The sequence below is a fragment of the Nicotiana tabacum genome, chromosome 21 (genome assembly GCF_000715075.1).
Source record: "Nicotiana tabacum cultivar K326 chromosome 21, ASM71507v2, whole genome shotgun sequence".
Lineage (NCBI taxonomy): Eukaryota > Viridiplantae > Streptophyta > Magnoliopsida > Solanales > Solanaceae > Nicotiana > Nicotiana tabacum.
This window is the reverse complement of record NC_134100.1, coordinates 64,203,419-64,217,757: the sequence shown is the minus strand read 5'-3', so window position 1 is coordinate 64,217,757 and position 14,339 is coordinate 64,203,419. Positions and strand designations below refer to the sequence as shown.

The following is a 14,339-nucleotide window of genomic DNA, read 5'->3' as shown; positions in this document are numbered from 1 at the left end:
ATTATCTCTCCTATAGCCACTTGTATCACTCCGTATAATAGCCACCTTTATTGTCCGCCCAGACAATAATATAATAGCCACCCTTATCACTCCATACATTCAACAATAGTGAGATGCCACCCATATGCCCGCATGATAACAACAACACTTGGTTCCGAAGCTTGGTACAGGTCATAATAACAACGGTGAAATGCCACCCTTATAATCCGCACAACAACAACCAAACCACACAATAATTCACATGTGCTATTATTACAGCAACACATCATAACAACTCGTATCACAATTGCCCGTAGGCCACAACCTTTCCAAGGATTCAACGATATCAATATTTTCACAACAAATAGCCCATAGATCAACACAATGTATATAGAATCTTAATAACAACAAAATGAATGGAACAGTAACTCAACAAGGAACAACACCCCCTTTTAAACAGAACTTCGATTAGAATAGATTAATAACTCTCGAGAACTTCAATTCCAATTAATTATTTAAGGATAACCTCGATAGTGATAGTACTTCCATGGAATGGAAAACTTCGGAGTCTAATGTCAGAGAGATGGCACGAACTAGTACTACGTCTAAATGCATGGAGACAACCCGCTAACAAAAGAAATCATGTGACGACAATTTCAACTAAGAGTAGCTCCACAATAAAAGAAATCACATACTGACATAAAGTGATAACAACTCCAAATAAAGCATATAGAATCAAAATCGAAAAGTAAAGAATGCGACATGTAATGACAACTTCAAATAAAGCATGTGATAGTAGACATGACGAATAAAAGATATAACATGTGTTAAAAATTTCAATTAAGCACATAAAAGATGCTTAAGAGTCTAGACAGGTCAATTTCCACATATAAGTTCGAGTACGTACTCGTCACCTCGCGTACACGGCTTTCACAAGACACAAATATCACAAACGACCCAAGTCCTAAGGGTAGTTCCCCCACACAAAGGTAGGCAAGATACTTATCTCAAAGAAGCTAGACCGATACTCTAAAATGGCCTTCTCGAGTGAAACAACCTCCGGACGGCTCAAATCTAACTTCAAATCATAAATAAAACTCATAGAAAATAATTCCGGATAATAAAGCTTCAATCTTTAATTAAAACTAAAAAGTCAACCCCCAATCCCGCACCTCGGAACCCGATAAAATTTATGAAATACGAACACCCATTCCGATACGAGTTCAACCATACCAAAATTATCAAATTCTGATATCAATTCGTCCCTCAAAATGTCCCTCAAAATTCCCCATTTTTCTCAACTCAAACCACTAATATAATGATTAAAATAAAGATGGAATCATGAAATATAATAAATTACGGGTGAAGAACACTTACCCCAATAATTTACTTGTAAACCCCATTAAACATCGCTCAAATCCGAGGTCTACAACTCAAGATATGATAAAAATGGCCAAACCCTCGATTTTGGAAAATATATTTAGTTGCCTAGTGATTTGCACATCGTGATCGTGGAGTTAAACATGCGATCGCGAAGAAGAAACAAAACTTCCAAAAACATGTACTACGCGATCGCGAACTAACTTGTACGATCGCGAAGAAGAAAAATATATCAGTGCACAGGATGTGCTACGCGAACGAGGATCAAGGGATGCGAACGCGATGAAGGACAACTCACACGTACGTGATCGCGAAACACTTCCTGCGAACGCAAAGAAGGAAATCTGCTAGCCACAAGAACATGCTACGCGAACGCGGAAACATCAATGCAATCGCGAAGAAGAACCACGCCTAGCTCCCAGAACACATCGTGATCGTTGCACCATACATCCAATCGCATAGAGTATCTGGAGCATCAGAAAACCAACAACTCTAAAACATGACAAAATGGCACAAAGCCCATCCGAAACACACCCGAGGCCCCCGGGACCCCGTCGAAACATACCAACAAGTTCCATAGCATAACACGGACCTACTCGAAACCTCAAATTACATCAAACAATGTTGAAACTATGAATCGCACCATGAATCAAACTTATGAACTTCCAAATCTTCCAACTTCCAAAATGTATGCCGAAACATATCAAATCAACCCAGAATGACGTCAAATTTTGCATGCAAGTCCCAGATGACATAACGGAGCTAATCCAACTCTCTGAATTGCAATTCAATCCGGATAACAACAAAGTCAACTCCCGGTCAAACCTCTCAACCTTCCAAAACTTCAACTTTCCAATTTTTGCCAAAATGCTTCAATCTACTCTATGGACCTCCAAATCCAAATCTGGACGCACGCCTAAGTCAAAAATCACCATACGAAGCTATTGGAATCATCGAAATTCAATTTCGTAGTCGTCTACACAAAAGTCAAACTCCGGTCAACTCTTACCGCTTAAGCTTCTAAAACAAGAATGCTTCTTCCAAATCGATCTTGAATCATCCGGAAACCGAACTCGGCCACACACGCAAGTCATTACACATAATACGAAGTTGTTCGAGACCTTAAGCTACCGAACGGGGCGCTACTGTCAAAACGACCGGTCGGATCGTTACATTCTCCCCCTCTTAAACAAACGTTCATCCTCAAACGTGCCAAGATCCGTTTCGAAGTCCTCAAATCACTGAATGAAATTACCATACTCATACTCGCGGGTGACCCCGCGTAACCCCAATCCATATAGTCCCGACAACACCACCTCAACTGAGAATTTATTCCTTCCCCCAATACCAATAAGCCTTAGAACCAAATTTTCCACCATCCAATCATTACCAAAAGACCCAATTCCTACATCAACACATGGTATCAGCCCCAACCAGTTGCAAAAACTTATGCCTATACCCATAAGGTACAACCACACGACGTGACACATCACACTTATGCCCATAACCACATCTCTGATCACAATAGCTGCCCATAATCAAACCCAGCACCGGTAATCAACCTCATATTAGTTAGAACTCTGTTCCAAAACTCCACAATACCGACAACGATGCAAGAAACATGAAGATGCCATGACTATACACTCAAATCGATAAGTCACATCTAACGCCACCTGGGTAAGCTAAAATCCAATAAGCACAACGCGAATACGACTAAATATGCAAAGAGAAACACATAAGAGAACTATCAAACAAGCCCGACAGGCACAACTCCCTATCAGTACCATACTAAGAATCAATTTCACAAGGGAGAATCAAACACATGAACTAATCACATGGATCTCATCCTAATTTAACTTCCACCGTGACACGTTGCCCGGTTCAACATATCGAACCATATGAAAATGCGAGGACCTGATCCTCAGCTCTGAATCACAAGTAGTATACACATTGTACCAACCAAAATCTTTCCACCAATTCAATTCTGCTAAACAAAATCACGACACATATTGAACCCCCATACCAGTAGAGCATCTAAATCCCAAAATTGTAATCAAACAATAAAAAATCACATCAAAACCTACCGTGATGAGTAACAGAAAGTCACTTCTAGCCTCAAATCTCTCAATAGTGAACAAAACAAAATGATAGACACGGGCTACCACTACAAAATCTCCCAACAGGGGTAAACACATAAGCCAAGTACAAAATTACGAAACTCACAAATATGTGAAGCAAGATAAGAGGACTCACCCCGATAAGCATAACCAAATCAAGATAAGAATGTTGCTCCCCTATAACAATCAAAACCATACCTGCAACGACAACATCTGGTGCAGCGGCCTCAGCCCTATCATAGAAACCATATCAATGGGCCGAGCCGGGCCTCCCCCTCTAGGGCGCCCTCTACCCGCCTATCCTCCACCCCTAGCTGGCTGTGTAGGTGGAGTAGCAATTGGAACGGAGCCCGTAGCCTGCGTGCCTTGATGAAATCCGCCTCTCCTAAGTCTGGGACAATCTTTCATGATCTGCCTAGTATCACCACACTCATAATAACCCCTCTGCGGGCGTGGCTTCTCGTACTGAGTCTGTGCCAGATAGCTGGAATAACCGCTATAGGAACCTCGTGCCGGTGGCATACTAAAAGATGACTGCCCCACATGAGTACCCTGACTAACTGGAGCAATACGAGTAGTATGAAGTGCGGACTGTACTGGCCGACTACCCGAGCCTCCGCCATGATGGGTCATAGCTGAAGAGTAGAATCCACTAAACCCTCCAGAACCTCAAGACCTCTTGGTCTCCTTAGCCTCACTCTCCTTACCCCGAAAATGCTCTAACATCCTGGCAATCTGCACCACCTGCTAAAATGGAGTATCAGTCTGCAACTCCCAAGCCATGTAGAATCTAAGATCATAATTGAGCCCCTCAATGAATCTGTGGACTCGCTTTTTGACCGTAGGAAACAAAGTAGGTGCATGACGGGATAACTCATTGAACCTGATGGCATACTATGACACCGTCATGGTGCCCTGACGCAGCTACTTAAACTCAACATGCCATGCATCTTGAAGAGTCTGGGGAACAAACTCTCTCAAGAACATATCTGAAAACTGAGCCCATGAAAGTGAAGCTGCATCGATTGGGCTACCCTCCTCGTAAACCTGCCACCACGGATACGCTGCTCCTGACAGCTTGAATGTAGTAAAAGCAACCCCACTCGCCTCTAAATTACCCATGGTGCGGAGAATACGATGGCACTCTTCTAGAAAACCATATGCATCCTCTAAAGCCAAACCACTGAAAGTAGGAGGGATATACTTCTTGAACCTCGCAAGTCTAAGCTGCTCCTCCTTTGATGCCCCTAGCCTGAACTCAGGCAAAACCGGAATAACAGGTTGTACCGACACCACACCCGAAACCTGACCAATGTGAGCCCGCTGCTCAGGAGTACGGGCGGTGAGAGTCTGAGCTCCTCCCCCAACCTACGAAGTAGCTGGTGCAACGGAGATCAATCCCGCCTGAGCTAATGTACCAAACATGCTCAGAAACTGCGCTAAAGTCTCCTGAAGTCCGGGGGTAACAATAGGTGCCTCCGGTACCTGTCCCCCAATCGGAGCTGTTGGCGGCTCCTCAACTACTGCTCTGATAGGTGCTCTAGCAGCGGCACGCGCTCCTCCTCGGCCTCTGCCTCCGCCTCTGCCCCAGCCAACACCGGCTCTAGGGGCAGCGTCATCAGTAACTGCAGCTCGTATCCTTACCATCTGTGAGAGAATAGAATAACAAAGGCTTAAACTTCAAAATCAACAAATCCGCTAGACAGGAATGAAAGAAGTGGAGATTTTTCCTAATAGTTCCCTAGCCTCTAGAATATAAGTACAGACATCTCTGTACCGATCCGCAAGACTCTACTAAACTCGCTTATGACTCGTACGACTATGAACCTAGAGCTATGATACCAACTTCTCAAGACCTAAATTTTCCTCCATAGGATGCCTTGACGGCACCTAGTCTCTAAGACTAGGTAAGCCTAACACTTACTGAATTAATAGAAAAATTCAACCAACAACTGTTAAACATGAAATAGAAATCTCTATAAAAACCTTACAATCCTAAAACCGGTAGTGCAAGTCATAAGCGCTACTGAGTTCACTAGAAAATCAAGTACAATTGTTCCGAAAAAGAAATAAAATGTACAAAAATATCTTCCGAAGGTGACTCTGAGTCCTGTGAACGCCACGGCAGGTATACCTTGAAGTCTCCACAGCAGTAGTTGATTCGCTATCTAACAACCAACGAACTCCAAAGTACCTGGATCTACACACAAATGTGCAGAAGTATAGTATGAGTACACCACGGTCGGCACCCACTAAGTATCAAGACTAACCTCGGCGGAGTAGTGACGAGGTACAAGTCAAGAGACTCACTAGACAAAATAACCTGTGCAGTTTAGTAGTATAATGCTAATAACGGAAAGCGAAAATCAGTAAATGGCAACAAGGCCCAACTAGTGACATAAACGGTAAAACAATAAGAACACCGTGAAGTATCATTCAAACCAAATAAGGAAGCACAAAGGACAATCAATTAATCAAGCCGATCTAACATAAGCCTCGCAACGAAATCACTCTGTAGTTTCTCATATCACAGTCACAAATCTCGGGCTTGAACCCACCATCATATATCACGGCACCTTGTGCCCACATCTCGAATCACAACCGCACGGACAATTGACATGCCGAAATCACAATACGCCCAGCATAGTCACAGGCTCACAATCCCAATCCGCCCGACATAGTCACAGGCCCAATAGCAACATGGAAGTAGATAATACAAGAATACATGGGCATGATCAATAAATGCCAAGTTTCATACTCCTGAGCTAGTATAAGTGGCATGCTACGGTGTATGCTTGTACGAGTGTACTACTGCAGCCCAAGTCAACAAGTAAAATCAAATACATCAAACAACTCATCGAAGCAACAAGACAAGTCACGTAAGGTGTATGACAAACACAAGGAAAAATACATCATCACACTAAAATTTCAAACACAATGTCTCCAAACCATCACACATCATCCCTGACATTGCCACCCTTATCTTTCTAATAGCCACCCGTATCATTCCGCCCTGACAATATCATTAGCCACCATTATCTCTCCTATAGCCACCCGTATCACTCCGTATAATAGCCACATTTATCGCTCCATCCGGACAATAACACAATTTCCACCCGTATCACTCCATACATTCAACAATAGTGAGATGCCACCCTTAGGCCCCGCATGATAACAACAATGGTGAAATTCCATACTTATACTCTGCATAACAACAACGGTGAAATGCCACCCTTATACTTCGCACAACAACAACCAAACCACACAACAACTTACATGTGCTATCATTACAACAACACAACATAACAACTCGTATCACAATTGAATGTAGGCCACAACCTTTACAAGGATTCAACGATATCAATATTTTCACAACAAATAGCCCACGGCTCAACACAATGTATATAGAATCTAAATAACAACAAAATGAATGGAACACTAACTTAACAAGGAACAAAACCCCTTTTTAAACACAACTTCGATTAGAATAGATTAATAACTCTCGATAACTTCAATTCCAATTAATTATTTAAGGATAACCTCGATAGTGATAGTACTTCCGTGGAATGGCAAACTTCGGACTGCAATGTATGAATTAGGCTGACAATGAGAGAGATGGCACGAACTAGTACTACGTCTAAATACACGGAACAACCCGCCAACAAAAGAAATCATGTGATGACAATTTCAACTAAGAGTAGCTCCACAATAAAAAAAAAATCACATACTGACACAAAGTGATAGCAGCTCCAAATAAAGCATATAGAATCAAACTCGACAAGAAAAGAATGCGACATGTAACGACAACTTCAAATAAAGCATGTGATAGTAGACATGACGAATAAAAGATATAACATGTGCTAATAATTCCAATTAAGTATATAACAGATGCTTAAGAGTCTAGACAGGTCAATTTCCACATATAAACTTGAGTACGTACTCGTCACCTCGCATACACGACTTTCACAAGAGATAAATAGCACAAACGATCCAAGTCCTAAGGGGTAGTTCCCCCACACAAAGTTAGGCAAGATACTTACCTCAAAGAAGCTAGACCGATACTCTAAAATGACCTTCTCGAGTGAAACAACCTCCGGACGACTCAAATCTAGCCAAAATAACTGCAAATCATAAAAAACAAAACTCATAGGAAATAATTTAGGATAATAAAGCTTCGATCTTTATTAAAAACTTAAAAGTGAACCCCCGAGCCCGCACCTCGGAACCCGATAAAATTTATCAAATCCGAACACCTATTCCGATACGAGTTCAACCATACCAAAATTATCAAATTCAGATATCAATTCGTCCCTCAAATCCCCCCATTTTTCTCAACTCAAACCACAAATTTAATGATTAAAATAAAGATGGAATCATGAAATATAATAAATTCCGGGTGAAGAACACTTACCCCAATCATTTTCTTGAAAACCCCACGAAACATCGCTCAAATCCGAGGTCTACAACTCAAGATATAATAAAAATGGCCAAACCCTCGATTTTGGAGAATATATTTTGTTGCCTAGTGATGTTCACATCGCGATCGCGGAATTAAACATGCGATCGCTAACAAGAAACAAAACTCCCCAAAACATGTACTACGCGATCGCGAACTAACTTGTGCGATCTTGAAGAAGAAAAACATATCAGTGCACAGGATGTGCTATGCGAACGCGGAACAAGGGACGTGAACGCGATGAAGGACAACTCACACGTACGTGATCGCGAAACATTTCCTGCGAACGCGAAGAAGAAAATCTGCTAGCCACAATATCATACTACGCGAACGCGGAAACATCAATGCATTCGCGAAGAACCATGTCTAGCTCCCAAAACATATCGCGATCGCGGCACTACACACGCGATCGCATAGAGTACCTGGAGCATCAGAAAACCAGCAACTCTAAAACATGACGATATGGCACGAAGCCCATCCGAAACACATCCGAGGCCCCCGTCGAAACATACCAACAAGTTCCATAACATAACACGGACCTACTCGAAGCCTCAAATTAAATCAAACAATGTCGAAACTACGAATCATACCATGAATCGAACTTATAAATTTCCAAATCTTCCAGCTTCCAAAACACGTGCTGAAGTACCTGGATCTGCACAAAAATATGCAGAAGTGTAGTATTAGTACACCACGGTCGGCACCCAGTAAGTATCAAGACTAACCTCGGTGGAGTAGTGACGAGGTACAAGTCAAGACACTCACTAGACAAAATAACCAGTGCAGTTTAGTAGTATAATGCTAATAATGGAAAGCGAAAATCAGTAAATGGCAACAAAACCCAACAAGTGACATAAACAATAAAACAATAAGAACACCGTGAAGTATCATTAAAATCAAATAAGGAAGCACAAAGGACAATCAATTAATCAAGCCGATCTAACACAAGCCTAACAACGAAATCATTATATGTTACCTCATATCACAGTCATAAATCTCGGGCCACAACCCACCATCATATACTCACGGCACCACGTTCCCATATCTCGAATCACAACCGCACGGACAATTCACGTGCCAAAATCACAATCCGCCCAGCATAGTCACAGGCTCATAATCCCAATCCGCCCAACATAGTCACAGGCCCAATAGCAACATGGAAATGGATAATGCAAGAACACATGGGCAAGATCAATAAATGACAAGTTTCATACTCTTGAACTAGTATAAGTGGCATGTTACAGTTTATGCTTGTGCGAGTGTACTACTGTAGCCCAAGTCAACAAATGATATCAAAGACATCGAAAAGCTCATCGAAGCAACAACACAAGTCACGCAAGGTGTATGACAAACACAAGTAAAGGCACACCATCACACTAAAATTTCCAACACAATGTCTCCAAACCATCACACATCATCCCTGAAATTGCCACCCTTATCTCTCTGATAGCCACCCGTATCATTCCGCCCAGACAATATCATTAGCCACCCTCATCTCTCCTATAGCCACGTGTATCACTCCGTATAATAGTCACCCTTATCGCTCTGCCCACATATTAACACATTAGCCACTCGTATCACTCCACACAATCAACAACAGTGAGATGCCACCCTTATTCTCCTTATAATAACAACAACAGTGAAATTCCACCGTTATACTCCACATAACAACAATGGTGAAATACCACCCTTATACTCCGCACAACAACAACCAAACCACACAACAACTCACATGTGCTATTATTACAGCAACACATCATAACAACTCGTATCACAATTGTCCGTTGGCCACAACCTTTCCAAGGATTCAACGATATCAATATCTTCACAACAAATAGCCCACAACTCAACACAATGTATATAGAATCTAAATAACAACAAAATGAATGGAACAGTAACTCAACAAAGAACAACAGCCATTTTTAAACACAACTTCGATTAGAATAGATAAAATAACTCTCGATAACTTCAATTCCAATTAATTGTTAAAGGATAACCTCGATAGTGATAGTACTTCCATGGAATGGCAAACTTCGGACTCTAAGGTATGAATTAGGCAGACAATGAGAGAGATGGCACGAACTAGTACTACGTCTAAATGCATGGAGACAACCCGGCTACAAAAGATATCATATGACGACAATTTCAACTAAAGAAATCACATACTGACACAAAGTGATAACAACTCCAAATAAAGCATATAGAATCAAAGTCGACAAGTAAAGAATGTGACATGTAACGACAACTGCAATTAAATCATGTGATAGTAGACATGACGAATGAAAGATATGACATGTACTAACAATTCCAATTAAGTACATAAAAGATGCTTAAGAGTCTAGACAGGTCAATTTTCACATATAAGCTCGAGTACGTACTCATCACCTCACGTACACGGCTTTCAAAAGAGATAAATAGCACAAACGACCCAAGTCCTAAGGGGTAGTTCCCCCACACAAAGTTAGGCAAGATACTTACCTCAAAGAAGCTAGACCGATACTCTAAAATGACTTTCTCGAGTGAAACAACCTTCGGACAGCTCAAATCTAGCGAAAATTACTTCAATTAAAAAACACTCATAGGAAATACTTCGGGATAATAAAGCTTCGATCTTTAATGAAAACTAAAAAGTCAACCCAAAAGTCAACCCCCGAGCCTGCACCTCGAAACCCGATAAAATTTACGAAATCCGAACACGCATTCCGATACGAGTTCAACCATACCAAAATTATCAAATTCCAATATCAATTATGTTGCCAAATAATATTTTGTTGCCAAATGATTTGCACATCGCGATCGCGGAATTAAACATGCGATCGCGAAGAAGTAACAAAACTACCCCAAACATGTACTACGCGATCGTGAACTAACTTGTGCGATGGCGAAGAAGAAAAAAATATCAGTGCCCAGGATGTGCTATGCGAACGCGGAACAAGGGATGGGAACGCGATGAATGACAACTCACACGTACACGATCGTGACTCACTTCCTACGAACGCGAAGAAGGAAATCTGCCAACCACAAGAACATGCTACGCAAACGCGGAAACATCAATGCGAATGCGAAAAAGAACCACGCCTAGCTCCCACAACACATCGCGATCATGACAGCATACACTCTATCGCATAGAGTACCTGGAGCATCAGAAAACCAGCAACTATAAAACTTGACAAAATGGCACGAAGCCCATCTGAAACTAACCCGAGGCCCCTGGGCCCCGTCGTAATATTCCAACAAGTTTCATAGCATAACACAGACCTACTCGAGGCCTCAAATTACATCAAACATCATCAAAACTACGAATTGCACCATGAATCAAACTTATGAATTTTCAAATCTTCCAACTTCCAAAACTCGTGCCGAAACATATCAAATCAACCTGGAATGACGTCATATTTTGCATGCAAGTCCCAAATGACATAACGGAGCTAATCCAACTCTCGAAATCACAATTTGATCTCAATATCAACAAAGTCAACTCCCGGTCAAACCTTTCAACCTTCCAAAACTTCAACTTTCCAGTTTTTGCCGAAATACTTCAATTTACACTACAGACCTCCAAATCCAAATTCGGACGCACGCCTAAGTCCAAAATCACCATACGAAGCTATTGGAATTATCAAAATGCCATTACGGAGTTGTCTACACAAAAGTCAAACTCCGGTCAACTCTTACCGCTTAAGCTTCTTAAATAAGAATTATTCTTCCAAAATTAATCCCGAATCATCCAAAAATCAAACTCGACCACACACGCAAGTTGTAACAAATAATACAAAGCTTCTCAAGACCTTAAGCCACCGAACGAGACTCTAATTCTCAAAACGACCTGAAGAGTCATTACATTCTCTCTCCCCAGGCTCTTCATACAAATGTCCAAAAGTCGCAGTCTTAGCCGCAGTGACCGCTAACTTTGCCTCCTTTTTAGCCTTCTTATTTATCACTCCATGTTGACCCTCTTCTCCACCTTATCTATGATCTCTACTAGCTTCAAATATACCGCTTACTTAGCTTCCACGTCACCTTGGACCTCTTCATTCAACCACCAGTCCCCTTTGTAATTAGTAGAAAAACCCTTAGAGACCCTAACACCTCTCTCGCAACTTCTCTAATACAGTTTACTATCATGGTCCACACACAACTCGAGTCCCCACTACTCCTCTAGTACCGCCATAAATAGTAACTTCTCCCCCAATACGTGAGCTCTGTCCTTAGTCAAGGAATCCCACCTGATCCTAGGCAGACCAAACACAACCCTTTTTTTTCCTTGTCCACGTGATTGTCAGGTCCATAACCAATAGCCTATGTTCAGTTGTGAGATTCTCCTTCAGAATGACCTTACAGTCTATGCATAAACCTCTATCACACTTTCTGAGAAGTAGATAATCAATTTGGGTATTGGCCACTATACTCTAGAAGGTGTCCAAGTGCTCCTCCTTCTCTGGAAAACACGATTTAACGACCACCAAGTAAAAGTCTTTAGCACAATCCAACAACGAAGTTCCTTCTCCGTTTCTGTCTCTAAAATCAAAGCCGACATGCATACCGTCATAAACCTCAGACAATGCCCCATTGTGACCATTAAAATCTCCTCCTATAATAAGATTCTTGGTGTGCAAAATTTCCCCCACCAACCCATCTAAGTCCTCCAGAAGTGCCTTTTGACCTCCTCGTCCAAAACCACTTGAGGCGCGTAAGCACTAGTTATGTTCAAAGTAAAAACCCCCCCACAACTATCTTAATATCTATCAGTATGTCATTCACCTTCCAACCCTCTACCGCTAGCACTCTGAGATTTCTATCAACTAAGATGCCTACCCCATTCTTCCCCCTCACCCCTCCCGAGTACCACAAGTTATACATGTCTGCATCTCGAGCCTTAGTACCCACCCATCTAGTCTCCTAGATACATGCTATGTTGATCCTCCTCTTCTAGAGATTCTTCGCCAATTCAATAGACTACCCTGTCAATATCCCTATGTTCGAGGATCTAATTCTTAGACCAGAGGTTCCCCTATCCTCTTTACTACCCTTGCCCCCCACCCTCCACCCCGTTCGAGGACATGACCTTACTCTATCATCACTCACCCCAGTCACTAGACCAGCAAAGAACTACAGTAAGGAAATACTACTACTCAGTCTCAAAAGCATATCAAGAACGTAAACTACTTAGCAAGAACACACCCAAAAGGAAGGATTCCCAAAAATTGGCAAGTAGCAGACGAATTGGAGCAACAAAGTATAATAAATCAAATCAACGCAAATTAATTCCAACGATGAACAATAAGCGATAATGATATAGCAAGAATATAAACTACTTAGAAAGAATACACCAACAGGAATGCTTTCCAAAAATCGACAAATAGCATACAAATTAAAGCAACAGAGTATAGTAAATCATGAAATGAAGGAACTTGGATTGTAGACGGGCTGCTAAACCGAAAGTTGTCACTTCTGGGGGAGCAAAATTGATATAGAAGAACCTGGTTGGAGGGCGCCAAAAATCACGGGGCTCGCCGGAAGACTGACCAGATGGGCTGGACCTCGAGAAACAGGCAGGAATCGTCCGGTCTGCAGCGGCAACCACTAGGGTGGAAGAAATCATCGGAAAGCTGTCTGCACGAATGTCCACGCTCCAGTTTGTGGCTAGTTCGCGCTGGCAAATCATTTCAGGGCATGTTCATAAATAACAACACCCACGCACACACCCACATAGAGAGCGGGAGTGGAGGAAGGGAGAGAGGAAGAGAAAGAATGGAGAAGAGAAGTATGAAGAGTGGAGAAGGGGAAGAGCGGAGAGAGAGATGAGAAAGGTGGGTTCCTTGTCTGCGTCGTCGCTGGCGAGATTTAACAGCAGGGACGGCAATTCAGAAAACTGAAGATTGGGAGGGTTTAGGAGAGAGTCACTAATTAAGAGTAAGTATTTTTTGATTGCTCTTTTATGCATAGCAGGGTATCGCTGCAAATACAATTTGAATATACATGCGATCAGTTATGAATGTAAAAACATTAAATGAACATATAATCAGTTATGTTTACAAGTCAAATACACAATACACTATGTTGTTTTAATATGAAAAGACAGTCAAACAATAAATTTATTCTAGTAGATACACAATTATATAAATACACTAACTTGATAGCATTTGATCTCTCAATCCGAAATTGAAACCTTGTAGCAATTGCATATTACTCCATTACAATCTTTATTGTTGCCTTATCTTTGTATACATGTCTTTCTATTACCTCTTTTTGATTATGGTTCGAAATAATCAAATCTTTTTCCGGCTCGAAAATATCAATTGGTTCATCGGATTTTAACGACGCTAGTGATAGTGTATCACCTTTATCTACTGTATGTATACCATATGTGTATTCAATTTATATTAGGTCACCTTGCATAGCACTTC

The 14,339-nt window shown here is 41.5% G+C and overlaps 1 long non-coding RNA gene across 1 annotated transcript; it reads right to left on the bottom strand.

Moving 5' to 3' along the window:
- Positions 1-5,478: 5,478 nt before the first annotated feature.
- LOC142175459 (uncharacterized) lies at positions 5,479-13,860 on the bottom strand. The gene is made up of 4 exons (XR_012704519.1): positions 13,413-13,860; positions 8,523-8,587; positions 7,517-7,597; positions 5,479-5,676 (listed from the first exon to the last, which is right to left on the bottom strand). It is a non-coding gene; the product is annotated as an uncharacterized LOC142175459 (long non-coding RNA).
- Between the last annotated feature and the right edge of the window lie 479 nt (positions 13,861-14,339).